This window comes from Vombatus ursinus, unplaced genomic scaffold (assembly GCF_900497805.2).
Source record: "Vombatus ursinus unplaced genomic scaffold, bare-nosed wombat genome assembly UNPS02014735.1, whole genome shotgun sequence".
In the NCBI taxonomy this organism is placed as follows: domain Eukaryota; kingdom Metazoa; phylum Chordata; class Mammalia; order Diprotodontia; family Vombatidae; genus Vombatus; species Vombatus ursinus.
The window spans coordinates 1,326,194-1,342,470 of NW_020954513.1; the positions used below are offsets into that span (position 1 = coordinate 1,326,194).

Genomic DNA, 16,277 nt, shown 5'->3' on the forward strand with positions numbered 1-16,277 from the left:
ATCCTGGCATGGGAAAAAGAAACTTTGCAAACATCAGCAAAAAATTATTTTCATGCAGCCCCTTCACAATATCCCCATTTAAAAGCAGACTAACTTCCTACAAAGTAAGAGTCGCTTTTTTTTCTATTAAAATTCTAGTGGGATGTTTTCACTTTAACTTAAAAAACAATCTCAGAAAGGGAACAGAAATCAGGATGTTTGCCTTGGGAGCATATTTAGAAAAGGTCAGATTTAAGTTTGACGACTTAAAAACAATTTTTATTGGTATCTGTTATTTTTGCATCATTCCCATTTCCCTCCCTAGAGAGCCATTCTGTGTCAGAAACAGGGAAAAAGAGAGGGGAAAATGCAGCTTAACAAAACTAGTGAACACATCAACTGTGGCTCTCTGACTTTTTTCAGGAAAAAAAAGAAAGTTCACTAATTGAAAAAAAATGATAAAGAAACCACTAAGCAGTACTGATAGCAACTCGGCAAATCTATACTGCAATCCTGCAAGGGATGTTTAGAGGAATGGATTATTTCCTTCTGGTGATGGGAAAACAGACACCCTTTAGTGGATGTCCATCCATCTCTAGGCAGTTTCTCTCTTGTGGGGACTGATTTGTGAGACCGGGGAAGCTCATGGTTAGGTACATTCATTCATCTAAACATTCTACATTACACTGACTCTCCCCACAGCAGGTGCAGAACAGCTGTTGGAATGTATGGGGCTTACACTATCTCTGGACAATTTCTTCCCCATATGGTACATTTCTCCTTCTAACCCCAAAGCCTAGATTTCTTGGCTCTGGGTTCAAATTTAATGTCTGATACTTACTACGTGACCTATGGCAAGCCATTTTCCCTCCATGGGACTCGATTTCCCCTTCTGCAAAATGAGGAGGTTAAACTAGATGGTGCCTAGGGTCCCTTCCTGCTCTAAATTTTTGACCCTGGGATCCTATGTGTGACCTTGGGCAACTCACTGTCCCTCTCTGGGCCTCAGTTCACTCCTCTGAAAAATGAAAGCATGGGATCACTGAGTACCCTTCCAGCTCTAGATTCATGAGCCAATGAAACTAAAGAATTATGTAAAGGAGAGTGTCTGAGGTCTTTCTATCTTACTGCCAACTCCCTGTTGGCATATGGTGATTTTCAGCATTAGCAATGGCTATAGCTTTCCATTATTTTGCACTGAAAACCATTTCCACCTGTTTTAAGACTCCTGAGAGCAAAAGAACTCAAACTTCCAAGCCTCACCCAAAATATCACCCATCAGGATGACACTTACATGAACTAGCAACTCTTTCAAAATGCGCCATGTGTGAGGATAAAAATATAAACACAAAGGCTCACAATATGGGCCAAACTCCCCCAAAGCCTGCTTGTGGGGGAGCTGTGCACATTTGTCATGGCTTCTCAAGCTATAGATGTCGGGTTGCATACTTTCTGCCTGATTACATAAGGGGTCTATTACACTGCTGTCTGTGTTACTGCAAACAACATTTGGGCAAAGTCATATTGAGTGCATATTTCATATGTGTTTTTTGCCTTAGTTACACGGGAAATCTCTTTTTTGTTCCCTCCCTAGTTAAGGAGCTAAGGAGCTACTCCAAACTTCTATACTGATGCTACCTCATGGTGTGGAGGTGATCCTGGCCTGTCAAATGTTAAGCCAGTAGAGCCGAAAATCGACTGCATTTCACCTTAGTGACAAGGCTTCAAATAGACCTCTGGCCACAGACTGTGGATGCTATCCAAGGCCTAATTGAGCTACGCAGGGAGAGAATGCAACACCTGTCTGCTGGTCATTTGGTGCTGAGTTCTTTGGTTATGGTTCCTCACAGACCAAAGAAAAATACAAAATGGCCCTAAGTCCTGTGTGGTTCCCTTGGCCTATGGCAGTGAGGATGGCAAAGAGACAGACAAGTTGGGGGGAGGGAGAATAGGGGAAGGCAATATGCCTACTATTTGCCAGGTGCTATGCTAAGCACTTTGCAAATATTATCACAACAACTCTGAGGTAGGTGCTATTATTATCCCCATTTTACAGTTGGGGAAACTGAGGCAGAGTTGAAGTGACTTGCTCAAGCTCATACAGCTAGTAAATATCCGAGGCCACATTTTTACTCACATCTTCCTGTCTCTAGGTCAATTGCTCTATCCACTTCAGCACCACCTAGCTGCTAAGAATCACACCATTTTTAGATCATCTGAAAACATTAACTTTACCAGGTAGTAATCATATGAGATCTTTGTTCAACAACAAGTGGGAGATACTACTGGAGAGACTGATAATAGGCCTATAGACCTAGAAGTGAAAGGGACCTAAGAGGGCATCTAGTCCACCCACCTCATTTTTCAGAGAAATACACGGAGGTACATGGAGATCAGTTGACTTGTCTTTGGTCATGTACAGCAACACAGACCTGGAGTTGGAAGGGACCCCAGAGGCCAGGTAGTGCAAATCTCTCATTTCAAAGAGGAGAGAAAACTGAAGTGGTGTGACTTGCCCAAGGTTGATATTCTATATAAATGAAACCAGAAGCTACCATATGATGTGAGGCTTAGAACAGGAAGATATCCCAGAGTTCATTTAGCACAACTCCCTCATTTTATTTTTAAAAATATATTGACAGCTTTTGTTTTGTACATTGCTTTAACAAACACCATTGCTGCCACCCCCCCCATAGACAGAAAGCCATACTTTGTTACAAAGAACAAAAAAAGAAGAGAAAAAGAAAGAACTAAGAGAACAACATCCCTAATGACGACAATGATGTAAATGAAAGGAAAAGGAGGTTGATCACGGAACCATTACAAGGGAGGGTTTTTTAGGTATATATATTGGTGGGGCTGGAAGTAGTATTTTTTTTTGACTATGTAATAGGGTTAAGTGACTTGCCCAGGGTCACACAGCTAGTAAGTGTCAAGTATCTGAGGCCGCATTTGAACTCAGGTCTTACTGACTCCAGGGCCAGAGCTCTAACCACTGCGCCACCTAGCTGCCCCAAAGTAGTATTTTTTTTAAAAGAAAGTATCAGAGTCAGGCTAAAGGACCTCAGAGGTTCCTTCCAGTTCTAGAGGTAGGATTCTATGAATGAGCCTATGACTCTATCAATAGCTAGTGACTCATAGGCTTACTTTCTCATCTCTATGAAATGTCTACTAGAAGAAGAATAGGGAGAAAAACACACATGACTATCAAGAAGACAGCTTAGATATTTTCCTCCAGTCTCCACTAACTCTTAAAAAACTCTCAAAAGAGAAACTCTGTGCTAGAGGTAGAGCAATTACAGCTGAATCCACAGGACAAGAAAGCAAAAAGCCTAAAAATGTATCAGTCTTAGGAGAATAATTTACACAGGCATCAGGGCCATCCTTAGACAAAAATATGAGAAAAGAATAGGCGAGTTTTCATAAAGAATATTCTACAACTGACTTAATTTTTACAATCATGCAACTGACTGAATGGTGTCAAGGATATAACCAATGACCAGGAATTATTAAATTTACATCTATGTGTTAGCTACTCTAACAGAAATAGGGATACAAAACCAAAAATAAAAATCTCTGTCCTCAAGGAACTTTCATTCTCTCAGGGCAAACAATGAAGTAAATACAATTGAAGTGCATAGTAATTTTTTGTCTACGGGAAGGCACTAGTAGCTGGGGGAATCAGGAAAAGTCTCATGTAGAAGGGGGCATTTTAACTGAGCTTTGAAGGAAACTAGAGATTCCAAATCAACAAGCATTTATTAAATGCCTGTTATATGTTAGGCACTATGCTAAATGCTGGAGATACAAAAAAAAAATAACCTTTGCTTTCAAGGAGCTCACAGCCTAATGAGGGAGACAACATGTTAACAATTATATACACACAAGATAACATAAAAATAAATTGGAGGTAATCTCAGAGGGAAGGTACAAAGACGAAAGAGAAATGGCAAATGCTTCTTGTAGAGGGTAGGATTTTAGCTGGATTTAATGGAAGTCAGAGAAGACAGGAGGTGGAAATGAGGAGGGAGAAAATTCCAGGCACGGGAGACAGCTATTCAAAATCTCACTTCCACAATGGAGACAAATGCTTCATTCCAAGTTCCTCTGTTCTAGAATTCACTTTGTTTTACATGTAACTCTCAAAACACCTGCTGTTCTCTGGGGTGTACAGTATAAGATTAGAATCCAAATTCCTTTCCCATCAAACTACCAGATAATTTTCTCAGATATATTTGTTAAATAATGAACCATTTCCTCAGGTTTTATTTTCTATAACTTCATCTAACATTAATCTTTGGTAGGTATCGAGCTGATGTCTGTTGTGTCCATCCTATTTCATTGTCTATTTCTCTATTTTTCCCAAATACCAGATAGTTTTGATGATAACCATTTTGTAAAAAGTTTGAGTTATGGGAGAATAAGATCCTCTTCATCAACTTTTCTATTCAATGTGCCGTTTGATATTCTTGACCATTTGTTTTTCCATATAAATATTATGGTTGTGTCTAGTTTGGTAAAGAAGTGCCTTGGTACTTTGATGTTTCATGAACTTGGGGAGCACTGTCATTTTTACTATGTTGTTTCAGCCCATCCATGAACAGTGAATGTCCCTGTAGGGGTCTAGTTTCTTCTTTCTTTATCTTAGTCATTTTGTGCCCTTCCTGCTATAGGTTCTATGCATTCCTAAGCAGCTTAATTCCCCCAAAATGTGATAGGTTTCTAGACTATAAAAAATTTTTTTGATTTGGTAAAACAAAATGTTACCTTATAAGCTCTCCTCCAATAAGGTTTCTTCTACAAATATGTTGTTTTTGCAGTTGGTTTTTTTTAATTGATTCTATAATTTGATTGGGGGAGCTAGGTAAACAGTGGATAGTGTGCTGGGCCTGGAGTCAGGAAGACTCATCTTCTAGAGTTCAAATCTGACCTCAGACATTTACTAGCTGTGTGACCCTGGACAAGTCACTTAAGCCCATTTGCCTCACTTTCCTCATCTATAAAATGAGCTAGAGAAGGAAATGGCAAACCACTCCAGTTTCTTTGCCAAGAAAACCCCAAATGGGATCGTGAAAAGTTGGACATGACTGAAAATGACTGAACAACAATGATTTAATTGACTCAGGGAATAGCAGTGAGGGAACTCTTTCTGCCAATGAAGATCTGGACCTGTTTTACACCTTATAGTCTTAGAAAATTGGCTGGGGCAGACAGGTTATGTGAATTGCCTAAGTTCAGAGTTAGGGTGTGTCAGATATGTAACTTGACTCAGGTTTTCCTCACTCTGAGGAAAGCTACGACATACTATTTCTCACATATGTTGTTATGAATGTGTTAAGATCATAAGATTCCTTGATAGATGTTGGGAAACCTCTAATTTTTGTTAAGTGAGGCACAAAACAGGGAAACATATGCTCACCACAGGTGTTATAGAAAATGTCCAGTGTAGAATTCAAATGGAAAAGGGATTCTCTATAGATGGTGAGGTCCTGCAGATTCCCCTTAATTAATGGTCTTGTGATGACCATATCAAGCTCCAGAACACAGAAGAATAAATAAAATTCATAACCACTCAAAAGAGTTCAGACTAACCATCCATAGGGGAAAAATCAAGTGGATAAAGAATGTTTATTGTTCTGTTACATATGGTCAGATTATATCAACTGGTCCAACACTGACTTAGTCCATCAGTACATATTTCTTGGACCAACACTTTAGATGGACAACATACTGGTCCTAGAGTTGAATAGGAGAAAGAGGGTGGGAAGGATTTCCCTTGGGAAATAATGCAATTATATCATTGGTTCCAAGCTTCCTCCTGAAACAAGATTTTGTCTTTTACACACAATTATACTCCCTGTCTAAGATATATGTGTGTGTATATGTATATATATATATATATATGTATATATATGTATGTATATATGAATGAGGGCAGTCATTAACAACCACAAATAAAACACAAAAGTGGAATAAACAAAATTTTGGACTGGAAAACAAAGTAGTGAAATTTTATTATATTCATTTTATATATATATATATATATATATGTATATATGTATATATATATGTGTGTGTGTGTGTGTGTGTGTGTGTGTGTGTGTACAGCACTTCAAGGCTTGGAAGGTGCTTTACGTATATCATCTCACTTTCATATGCTTTTTGTATATGTTAATATATCTATATACAGTTATCCCTTCCTCATCATGGTTTTGATATATCACAGGTCAGCATAAGAAATTAAATGGGAATTTTGGGGGAGTTTTGCGGAAGCCACAGATGACACGCTAAGTCCAGCAGAGGACACAGAAAAAGCTCAGAAACTCAGAAATACATAAAATATGTGTCTAGTACTATACAATATCAACCCAAATTTTATAATAAGGTAAACACCCCATAAAAGAAAAATAAAAAAAATCAGACTTCTCTGGTATGAAGCGAAGGCCAAAAGTTTTTACACAGATTTTGCAGATCATGGCGGACCCATGCTTCCAACTCCCACAATGTGGAAGGAATAACTGCATTGTCTCCCCCAACAGGATGGAAATTTCTTGAGGGCAGGGACTTTTTTTTTGTCTTTATATCTCAAGTTAATAACATACTCTGGAATAAGAGATCCTAGGTTAGAATCCCATCTCTTATGTTTACTACTTGTGTCACCTTGAGCAAGTCATTTCCCTTCCCTGGGCCTCAGTTTCTGTCTCTGTAAAATTAGAGGATTAGATTTGAGATGAGGTCTTTCCTAGCCTTAGATTAAGAAGCCTATGTGTGACCTTGGACAAGTCTCTGTTCTTCCCTGGGCCTCAGTTTTCTGCTCTATAAAATAAAAGGGTTGAACGCCAAATCCCTTTTAGCTCTACATCTATAGGCCTATGAAGCACTCCTCCTCCAACAGACTTTTTTTACATGAATTCAGCCATGCCTGGAGCCCCCAAGTGTGGACACAGAAATGACCCCAACACAAAAAAGTGAGTTCCCTAATTCATACAATTTATTTTGATCCTTCCTACAGTTTCTATCTAATCCCATAAGCATCTGCCCCAGAGATAGGATTCAAGATTGTAACACCAGTAGAAGAGTTTCTCCATTTTTGATAATGGCTGGGTGGGTCTTTTATCCTTCTTTATTAAAAACAACAACAACAACAAAAAAAAAAACCATCTAATATTTCAAAATGCCATTTCTTCGGTGGAGAGGAGCCTAAGAAATGGCATTGTGGAATCTCTTTAATAAACTGTGCATTTGTACATGATTTCAGAAGACATTTCGAAAAAGCAATGTGACATTAGCCCCTAAATGCTTCACAAAATTCACCGGCATAAACAAATGTTTCACTCTTTCCATGCCATTACGTGGCTACTTGGAAAGATACTAGGATCATTGGATTGTAGATATCGAGCCGGATAAGGCCTATGAGGTTATAACAAATCCCCGGGGAGTGGAAATGACTTGTCCCAGGTCCCACACCTAGGAAATGTGCGAGGCATGATTTGAATCCAAGTTTTCGTGACTCTGAGTCAGTGCCCTAGCCACTTCTCAATGGTCAAACTCTGAGTCCCTTAATCTTAACATGTGACATTTAAGAGTTAAACAAAAAAGCCCTGAAAACAGGCCTGGATAAGGCTGGTAGTCACTCTGATCTCCCTCAACCCCACCAATGTTCAAAGTCTCTCTGCTAACAAGAAAAATGATGTTTAAGATTTGTCAAGTTTTGAGTAGCACAGGTAATAAGAGAAAGATAAATACAATAAGCTAGAAATATGAACAGCTTGAGTCTCTGTTATGAGTTCATAAATGCCTTAAATTAGGAAGACTTACAGTGGGATTTAGAGCTAGTGGGACAGATTTGCATCTCAAGCTGGTCCTTTAAAACCAGTTAGAAGAAAAATTTACGGTCTCATTTCTCTGAAGGAAACAAAGGCATATTGTTACCTACTGTAATCTGTTAGCATAAAGTATTTGGGATGCACAGTAATGTGTGCATACTGAGCTTGAGGCATATGTTTAGAACTGGATTCTGTACAAGATTTTAATCAAAGTCCAAACAGTCCAGGACTCAGGTTACCATCTGTCCTCCAGCATCAAGGACAATGAAGCAATGCAAAATGGAAGGTTTTTTCGTTTTTCATTTTTTTCCCCCTCTTGCTCATATCATAAAAAATCAAGCCTGTTGCTGTGATGAAAACATTAAAAAATAGGAGTAAAAAGTGACCTAAAATAAATGTATTCAGGGAACATCCAGAGTAAACACATTTTTCACAAGCACAATTTTAATTTATATTCACTTTGAAAATATTTGGCGGAAAACGTGGCCTGTAGTCAATGTCAGAATCAGTCGATGGAAGTGCTGGCATTGAAACATTCATGTTCAGAAATGTACGTATCAAAATGGGGTAGGAAAGGCATCAAAATAATTTGATGGATAATTCAACAGCCGAGGATGGCACTACTAGAGAATAGGAAGAAATAATTTGGCTGGTCTCATGCAGATCCTCAAGAGTGGGGAGGTAATAAGCCAATCAACAAGCACCTGGTAAGTGCCCTTCACAGGCAAGGTAGTCAAGAACTCCTCAGACTTGATGCCCCCTTTTGACTATGAGTGCCACCATAGTAAATCTGGAGGCAAGAGGAGTTGTGCCCACATGAACCAATATTGTGTTCTCGATGAATATCCTTTTTATGCTATCATTATGTGAACCTCATTTTGTTAAATGTTATCTGATTTACTGGTATCTCATTTTGTTCTCATCTCAATCCTGAACCATTAGACTAGCCCATGACAGATTTAGTAATAAAATATTGCCATTAATAACACCATGGTTCACTCTCCCACAAATATCTACACCATCAGAGGAAATGAGGAACATATAGAGGAAACATGGAGAAGTCAAACAAATGTAAATAATATGCATGGTCAAAGCATACTTATGGAGGGTCTGCTCACGACTCTAACATTGATAGGGCTACTGATGAGCTCTGGCGATGCTGGCACACTGTGGCCATGTTGGGCCCGCTCCCTCTAGGCTTCCCCAGATGTTTCTGGGCTGGATGATGCTTCCCTGCATGTGCAGTCTCTGTCAGCCACAGTCAGACATGGCCCCTTATTGGTAATGTGGCTGTGAGGTTTTCCTCTGCCTCCACCTTCTGGATTCAGCCAAAAGTTACTAAGTCTTTGACTGTAGGGATATTTCTGAAATGCCTTTTCAATTAAAAAAACAGAGGTTTTTTTTTTTAAAAACAAAAACTTTTATTCTAGCTCTTTTAGAAAAGTAGTCATCCTAGCCTCAGTCAACAAAGAGTCTTTCCTAAAAACGAAACAAAACTCCCCCACAACCTAACCAAAAATAATCACCCAAACTTTTCAATGGATCATCAGATGGCATGATCTCAAAGCCCTTAACCTCCTGGTCACCCTCCTTTGGATGCTTCTCCTGTGTATCAATATTCCCTCCTAAATTGTGGCATCCAGAAATGAACACATGTGGTCTAACCAGAGCAGAGAACAGAAGGACTATCCAGGGGTGAGGAACCTGTGGCCTTGAGGGCACATATGGCCTCAAGGTCGCAGGCTCCCCCTACCCATTCCCTCCCTACACCATGTATCTCTCAATGCATGAGGTTTTTTTGATTACCTTATCATACCATTCACTCACATGGAGTATGTGGTCCCCTAAAGCCCTAAGATCCTTTTCAGATTACCTGCAGTCTTGCCATATCTACAATACAGATCCTGACCCTGAACTTGTGAAGGTGATTTTCTAAACCCAAGTATAAGACTTCACATTTATTCCTATTCATCTAGTGGATATAAAGCCTTTTGTAAACATTTAACTGCTGTATAAATGTTGGCTATTATTATTATTCATAAGACTATTGTACTTTATTAGATTAACCCCTTGCCTGTCAATATTGTCTTGGATACTGACTCTGGCATCCAGTGAATTAGTTGTCCCTCCCAGGTTTGTATTGCCAGCAAATTGGATAGGCTGGCCATTATCCTATTCAGTGAAAAAAATTACTTAGCAATATAGATGATGGATTAGAGAAAGCAGAGGCTGAAGGCAGGAAGATCAATTAGGAAGCTATCATCAAAGTCCAGGTAAGAGGCTAAGAATGCCTGAATTAAAGGAAAGACCATGAGAATGGAGAGAAAGGGTAGAAATAGACGTGATCTGTACTCTGCATATACAACACAGGCTAAAGGATGAAAGCGCAAATACGGATTGGTGTTTGGGTGAGTGGGGATGCTGAGTAGGTTAAATCATCATGACTGGAAGGATTCAAGGAACAAGTCAGTTCTCATATTTCCAATGGAATTATGCTGTCTAATAGGTCACTTTGAGGTTTCGACAACTATCTTCCCCAGGGCTTAACTGATGAGTGCCTCAGTGATAGCCTGGGGGAATGGGAGCATGGGTGATTGTTGGGGGCAGCGATGGCTCATGGGAAAATCCGGTGGAGTAGCCCAGAGGATGAAACCTCTGCACACTTTCCTTCAAGCTACTAGACTAGAGACAATAACAGTGGCATGGTAGGGCTCCTCGGGTGAAGAGGGAGAAGCCGACGGGCTCCCTCATTCTTATGTTTGCTTGTGAAGGGGAGTTTTGAAGACTCTCCAAGCTGTCTCATCTCATTTGCTTCCAGCCTATATTATGTGGTTCATAATGAGCATCTGTCCTACAGAAACATCCGCGTTTCTCAATTTAGACTGGAACCTATTTTCTAAATATAGGGTCAGTGTGTATGCTCTCAGGGAGACAGAAGTAGACAATCTGTTTATTCTGTAATGCAGACAGTCAACAAGCCTAAACTGAGAGCAGGCCCGGGACTGGGACAGGCACTATGCTGTGCAGGATGTGGGAGGCGCTAGCTCTGGCCTTCAGGAGTTTGCAGTCTTCTCTAGACAGGTGATGGGACTAATTAGGTTGACTGAGGGCTGTGTCACGGGATCTGCTGTGGCATCTTCTCCATGTTCCAATCCATTGGAGTCAGACAGTAACTCTTGCTAAGTATTTGAAAAGAATACAGAAGAAAGGGGTCAAGATCAACATCAAAGGTGGGGTATGTTCTCATGGTGCCCTTGCCACATCTACTCCTAGACCCTTCCCCAAATGAGGCAAGGAGTTTCCTATCTCTTTAATTCTTTTGAAAATTACAAATTGTTTTTTGTTCATTTTTTTGTATAACCAGAAATTAATACAGAACCCTAAGTAGAGATTCTCAAATTGGGAGCAAATTCAGCTGGGTGGAGGGATGGGTCTAAGATATGGTCACTCTTAAGTACTTGAGGTAGACTAGAGATAGAGATCATGTGAGTTAAGTTGAGGAAGGACCTGGGAGATCAAAATATTTAAAAAAGGAAGGGGTTGGAATGGATAATATGATTGTTTATCTTCCTATTAGGAAAGAAGACCCCGAGGTCATAGGAACATAGGATGATGGATCTAGAGGTGGGAGGGATCTCAGACACCATCTAATCAAGTCCCGTCCTTTTACTGAGGGGGAGACTAAGGCCCAGGGAAGGGAAGGGACTCATTCAAGGTCACCCAGAAGATTCTTTACCTATAGATGGATGGACCTAAGAGGCCAAGATATGGGGAATGTTTAAAAGAAAGACAAGCTTAAGGGAGCATAAGAAGATGGGAAGGATGTGAAAAGGAAGAGTGTGTTTAAAATAGAGGAGAATTCCAGAGGGCACAGTGGAAAGGGAAACTGGTAAAAGCAGAGGAGGTCTGGAGCTATTTGGTAGGGGGAAGACTGGGGGAACATCTGTCGCTGTAGCCCCTACTGATACCTCTTTATAGAAACATAGGATTTAGAAGAGAAAGGGACCTCAAAGGTCATCAACCCCATTATTTTACGAAGGAGAAACTGAGGTATAGAGTGATAGGATATCTTGCTTAAAGTCCCAAATAGGCTCATAGATATGGAGCTAGAAAGGACTTTAGAGGTCACTGAGTCCAACCCCCTTATTTTATAGATGAGGAAATTGAGGTGCAGGTAAGTTAGATGACTACTCCATGGCCATACAGATTATAGACACTTGGAGAGGAATTTTAATTCATGTTTTCGTGACTCTAATTCCAATTCTCTAGTCATTATATCAAGTTTATCCCATGTTGAATGCAGATATCCCATGGGGAATGGGGAATGTCCATCATGGTAGGAATACAAGCCCTAGGAGAGGGTCCTTATGGCCATGTGGACCCTGGGCTGTAGCAGTCCTAGGGTTGGCCAAGAGAGTGGGCTGGTTGGGTGGTTATTTCCATCTACCATGCTTGACAAGCTAAAGGAACTTCTCTTATTTGTATATAACCAAAAGAAGGGTCCCAGTGGTTATACCTTTTGTGATGCCATTATTCAACACAGGTAAGGTTCAACTTGTGGGATCCCCATATTGCCCAAGCAATTAAGCAACTGCTCTTGATTGAGTACGTCCTAATGTTCAGGAACGGGAAAAACAAAATCTTTAACTGCATAGCCCCAGGGAAGGAGAGTAGGATGGCCAAGCCAGACTCTCAGCTAAATGACAAGGTCATTGAAGAAAATCTTTGTCCTCTCATCTCTGTCCCCAGCCTCTTGGTCTTTCCATAGCCCCTTTCCAGACATCAGCAGTCTGATGAGAGGTAGTGGTGTACAATGGAAAGAACCCATAGCATGGAGCCAGAGAATAGGGGTTTGATTTCCAGGTACATATGTACACAGAGTGAGCAGTGTGCCCTGTGGCGAGCACTACCATTGGTCTTTCCCCAAGGAAGGGTCCATGGATTCTCATCTCAGACCTATGGTCCCAGCTCTGCCATTATTGTCTGTGTGACTTTGAACAAGTCATTTTCCTTGAACCTCAGTTCAAGTGAATGAACCTCAGTTTCTTTATGTGTCCAGTGAAATTGAATAGATGATTTCGGAGGGCCCTTCCAGCATGCATCATGTGCTCCTATGTATATGTGCTCAGCACTGTTCTAGGCACTTTCCTAGATACACAGGAAGTCTAAAATATGGTTCTATTGGAGTCCCCAGTTGCTTTTAGAAGAAAAAAAAAGATACGTAAACAATGAAACGACCATTCAGCACTAAACTATGAGACTGGGGGAAGGGGTGGGGGTGAGGGGAAGAAAACTGAAGGAATCAGAACAGGAAGTGGCACCTGATCCAAACCTTGCAAGGGCACCAGAAGCACAAATGGAGGCCAGCTTATCTGGCCTATAGTTTCCTCATTTGTAAAATGAGTGGGTTAAATTAGATGGCTCCTGAAATTCTTTCTAGCTCCAGAACTAGGAGCCAATGTGCAACTTGGAACAAGGTACTTCTCCTCCCTGGGCCTCAATACCCCCCCTTTGTAAAACAAAGGGTTTGGCTAGCTGGTCTCTGAGATCTCTTCCAGATTTCCATATAGGATCCCATGTCTAACCTTAGGCAAGCTATTATCTCTCCCTGAGCCTCTGTTTCCTCCTCTGCAAAGTGAGGGAATTCAAGGGATGGCCACTGAGGTTGCTTTTAGCTCTACCTCTGTGATCTTAAGTGTGATGCTAGGAAAGTCACTTCTACTCCCTGGGCCTCAGTTTACTACTCTGTAAAACAGCCAGTCATTCAGTCAATAAAGCATTTATTAAATCTTTACTATGTGCCAGGCACTGTGCTAAATATTGGTAATACATGTACAAAGAAAATCAGTCCCTGCCCTTAAGGAGCTTACATTCTAAGATAAGAAGATAGGACATAAAAGGAATATAAAAAGGGAGGAGAGACGGGGAGACAAAGGTACCCTGCGAAGGAGCATGGTGGAACCAAGTCTGGAGTGTAGCCTGGAGAGGAAAGAGAGATGTGGCTGGCTTGGACTGCCCTCCTGAAGTAGAGGTTTGGGGAGGAATCTTCCAGTCAGAGCGAGAGGCCTGAGGGATGGAGGATACTTGCAATGTGTGAATTTCAGGGCTGGATTGAGGTTTCAGAATAAAGAGCTAGGGCATGGTAGAGGCAATCTGGAGTGCTGGCTGGAGAGGAATGAACGGCTCCTTGTGGCTCTATATCGATAATATTTTGATTTTCTGATCTATGCTCCTTTGATCTTGTGAGATTCAGGGCAGCCTGGAGTGAGGCATCAGGTAAGTCTTCCTGGCAGAAGTGGATCCTGAAGAATGGGTCCTCAAGAAAGAAGTCTAGAAGTGGACTTTGAGGAATGATCATATGGCCCAGCAGAAGGGAAAAGGCAAAAAGCCAGCAGCAGAAAGGAGGAATGCATATGCAGAAGCCAGCTGTTTGTTTATTGAAGTCAAGGTGGCCAGGTGTGGAGGGTGTCGGCTGGTCTTGGCAGTTAGCACCGACAAGATTTCCGCTGTCTCCATCTCCTGTGAGAAGTATGAACTACTGCTGACTATACGTAACAACTAGCAACTCTTTCCCGAGTGTTATAGAGCCTTTGATAGTGTATAGGTGTGGTAGTGAGAGGGAGTCTTTGGGGATCTCTGAGTTTATACAAAGCAGTATTTTAGAGTCTTTGGGGCAGCTAGGTGGCGCAGTGGATAGAGCACCGGCTCTGGAGTCAGGAGGACCTGAGTTCAAATCCGGCCTCAGACACATAATACTTTCTAGCTGGGTGACTCTGGGCAAGTCACTTAACCCCAACTGCCTCACTTAAAAGAAAAAAAGAAAGAAAGAAAGAGTCTTTGAATAAAGAGAGGCAGTGTGGGGGAGTCAGCAGGAAGATACAGATTCAAGGCCCAACTTTGCCATATACTGGCCATGGGACAGTCCATATGACAGTCCATGGGACTCTGGGCAAATTCCTCCACGTCTCCTACCTTTACTTCTGACTCTCAGCAATTCTCCACCATGTCCCAGGAGATGGAATGACTTTTAACACCTGTAGCCTTCTCAACCTGTAATATCCTCTATCTGGGTGCCCCCCTTTCTCCTATGGGTCAGTTCCTCCGGAGCCTCCATTCTGGGGAGGCTCCCAGATCTGCCACCCTTCATTCCTCTCCTGGTTTTTTCTTCTGACTCTCCCTTCCTACAAGAGTTCCCCTCCAACTCCTTCCACCCAGGTTTCCACTCTCTTTAACGTGTTATCTTAGACACATTAGAGTGTAAGCTCCTTGGTGGTAGGGACTCTCTTCCTTTCTGCCCCTATTTGTATCCCCAGTGCTTGGCACACAGGATACATTCTTGGGATTTGGGGGCTAGATTTTTTTTTCTTCCTAATTAATTAATTTTATCACTATTTTTTTTTCAAAAAGCTGAGACAATGAACTTTTTTGTCTTGTGTAGTTTCATTTATGATTTATTGGAATATAGCTCTACAAAAATAGGCTTTGAAAAAGCCCATTGTGATTAAAATGAAGCTATTTGACTATACCTTTAAACCCAAAGCATTCTAGCTCTCACTGACTGGCCAACAATAGACCCTAGCCCAAGCCTCACTTGTTCATTGTTTGGGTCTAGATGGTTCAGAGTGTAAATAGCAATTGTTTCTGTTCTGGCCAGAAATTCTGAGGGTCTTTCCCCTCCCTGATTGATTCTTTTTTTTTTAACTTTAAAAATATTTACTGTAACAAATTTTTTTCATTTCATTTTTATTTGCATTCTAATGTCATATTTACTCCCGTGCCATAAGCTTGTGTTTCTTCAGTTTCTTATGGGAGATCTTTTTCTTTTGAGCAACCTCCTCTTCTAGTTTAGGAACAATTTGTTCCTTTTCAGTAAGTACCATCTCAATATGGCAAGGAGAACTCGTGTATGGGTTGATTTGACCACAAACCCTGTAAGTACGACGTTGAATTTTGGGAGACTTGTTAACCTGGATATGCTCAATGACAAGAGAATCTACATCCAACCCCTTCAGTTCTGCATTACTCTCTGCATTTTTAAGCATATGCAGCAAGAATTCAGCACTTTTTTTGGGCCAACGACCCTGTGTCCAACCCCACTGCTTAGCCTGGGCATACCCTCCAACTCCACCATCATATCGCTGGAAAGGAACACATCGTTTCTTCAATGTGACATCTTTCAAATACTTGGCAGCTTTTCAGACATGCATGCCCTTGATAGCTTGGGCTGTTTCATGGGTGTTCTTGAAGTAGAGTTGGAGATTTGAACCCCTTGATTTGCATGATTTTGTGGGGTGCTCTAGATCAAGAGAGTACCTCATCATTTTAAATGATTACCTAGGACGGGTCAAGGGCCCTGATTGATTCTTTTATGAAGATAGATTAGGCCATCTTTTGCCTCACTTCTTACCTAGCCTTTAGTCACTGAATGGGTGTGGCCTCAGACAAACTGAGACCTGGGAAAGACCTTAGCTT

General features: G+C 41.1%; 1 protein-coding gene and 1 pseudogene across 1 annotated transcript in view; both read right to left on the bottom strand.

The window, feature by feature from the left end:
- IL1RAPL2 (interleukin 1 receptor accessory protein like 2) overlaps positions 1-16,277 on the bottom strand; it is a 444,607-nt gene that overhangs the window by 288,114 nt on the left and 140,216 nt on the right. The gene's annotated exons all lie outside the window — the stretch shown is intronic.
- LOC114042712 lies at positions 15,571-16,126 on the bottom strand (annotated as a pseudogene).